Here is a 2,735-nt window from a genome sequence, read left to right on the forward strand (position 1 = left end):
CGCCCCCCCTTGGGCCCCCCCTGCGCCTAGGGTTGGAAACCCTAGGGTGGGGGGCGCACCACTTGCCTTGGGGGGCACTCCACCCCCCTGGCCGCCGCCCCCTTGGGAGATTCCCACCTCCAGGGCCAGCGCCCCCCCAGGGGGCCTATATAAAGGAGGGGGGGAGGGAGGGCAGCCGCACCCTGAGTCTTGGCGCCTCCCTCCCCCCTGCTACACCTCTTCCTCCTCCCGCAGTTGCTTGGCGAAGCCCGGCCGGAGTCCTGCTGCATCCACCACCACGCCGTCGTTTTGCTGGATCTTCATCAACCTCTCCTTACCCCTTGCTGGATCAAGACGGAGGAGACGTCACGCTGACCGTACGTGTGTTGAACGCGGAGGTGCCGTCCGTTCGGCGCTAGGATCTCCAGTGATAGGATCACGACGAGAACGACTACCTCAACCCCGTTCTATTGAACGCTTCCGCACGCGATCTACAAGTGGTATGTAGATTCATCTCTCTCTCTCGTTGCTAGATGAACTCATAGATTGATCTTGGTGAACGTAGAATTTTTTTTATTTTATGCAACGTTCCCCAACAGTGGTATCAGAGCTAGGTTTATGCGTAGTTCTCTATTGCACGAGTAGAACACAAATCTGTTGTGGGCGTAGATCTTGTCAACTTGCTTGCCACTACTAGTCTTTTCTTGCTTCAGCGGTATTGTGGGATGAAGAGGCCCAGACCGACCTTACACGTACGCTTACGTGAGACAGGTTCCACCGACTGACATGCACTAGTTGCATAAGGTGGCTAGCGGGTGTCTGTCTCTCCTACTTTAGTTGGAGCGAATTAGATGAAAAGGGTCCTTATGAAGGATAAATAGAAGTTGACAAAATCACGTTGTGGTTATTCGTAGGTAAGAAAACGTTCTTGCTAGAACCCAATTGCAGCCACGTAAAAGATGCAACAACAATTAGAGGACGTCTAACTTGTTTTTGCAACAATTGTCATGTGATGTGATATGGCCAGAAGTTGTGATGAATGATGAATGATATTGTGATGTATGAGATCATGTTCATGTAATAGGAATCACGACTTGCATGTCGATGAGTATGACAACCGGCAGGAGCCATAGGAGTTGTCTTAATTATTGTATGACCTGCGTGTCAATGATTTAACGCCATGTAATTACTTTACTTTATTGCTAAACCGTTAGCTATAGTAGTAGAAGTAATAGTTGGCGAGCAACTTCATGGAGGCACGATGATGGAGATCATGATGATGGAGATCATGGTGTCATGCCGGTGACGAAGATGATCATGGAGCCCCGAAGATGGAGATCGAAGGAGCTATATGATATTGGCCATATCATGTCACTACTTTATATAAATTGCATGTGATGTTTATTATGTTTTATGCATCTTGTTTACTTAGAACGGCGGTAGTAAATAAGATGATCCCTTATAATAATTTTAAGAAAGTGTTCCCCCTAACTGTGCACCGTTGCTAAAGTTCGTCGTTTCGAAGCACCACGTGATGATCGGGTGTGATAGATCCTTACGTTCAGATACAATGGGTGTAAGACAGTTTTACACATGCATAAACACTTAGGGTTAACTTGACGAGCCTAGCATGTACAGACATGGCCTCGGAACACAAGAGACCGAAAGGTTGAACATGAGCCGTATGGAAGATACGATCAACATGGAGATGTTCACCGATGATGACTAGTCCGTCTCACGTGATGATCGGACACGACCTAGTCGACTCAGATCGTGTAACACTTAGATGACTAGAGGGATGTCAATCTGAGTGGGAGTTCATTAAATAATTTGATTAGATGAACTTAATTATCATGAACTTAGTCTAAAATCTTTGCAAAATATGTCTTGTAGATCAAATGGCCAACACTCATGTCAACATGAACTTCAACGCGTTCCTAGAGAAAACCAAGCTGAAAGATGATGGTAGCAACTATTTAGACTGGGTCCGGAACTTGAGGATCATCCTCATAGCAGCCAAGAAAGCATATGTCCTAGAAGGACCGCTAGGTGAAGCACCCATCCCAGAGAACCAAGATGTTATAAACGCTTGGCAGTCACGTGCTGATGATTACTCCCTCGTTCAGTGCGGCATGCTTTACAGCTTAGAACCGGGGCTCCAAAAGCGTTTTGAGCGACACGGAGCATATAAGATGTTCGAGGAGCTGAAAATGGTTTTTCAAGCTCATGCCCTGGTCGAGAGATATGAAGTCTCCGACAAGTTCTATAGTTGTAAGATGGAGGAAAACAATTCTGTCAGTGAGCACATACTCAAAATGTCTGGGTTGCACAACCGCCTGTCCCAGCTGGAGATCAACCTCCCGGACGAGGCGGTCATTGACAGAATCCTTCAGTCGCTCCCACCGAGCTATAAGAGCTTTGTGCTGAACTACAATATGCAGGGGATGGTGAAGACCATTCCTGAAGTATTTTCAATGCTGAAGTCAGCAGAGGTTGAGATCAAGAAAGAACATCAAGTGTTGATGGTCAATAAGACCACTAAGTTCAAGAAGGGCAAGGGTAAGAAGAACTTCAAGAAGGACGGCAAAGATGTTGCCGCGCCCGGTAAGCCAGTTGCCGGGAAGAAGTCAAAGAATGGACCCAAGCCTGAGAGTGAGTGCTTTTATTGCAAAGGGAAGGGTCACTAGAAGCGGAACTGCCCCAAATACTTAGTGGACAAGAAGGCCGGCAACACTAAAGGTATATGTGATATACAT

The sequence above is a fragment of the Triticum aestivum genome, chromosome 2B (assembly GCF_018294505.1).
Source record: "Triticum aestivum cultivar Chinese Spring chromosome 2B, IWGSC CS RefSeq v2.1, whole genome shotgun sequence".
In the NCBI taxonomy this organism is placed as follows: domain Eukaryota; kingdom Viridiplantae; phylum Streptophyta; class Magnoliopsida; order Poales; family Poaceae; genus Triticum; species Triticum aestivum.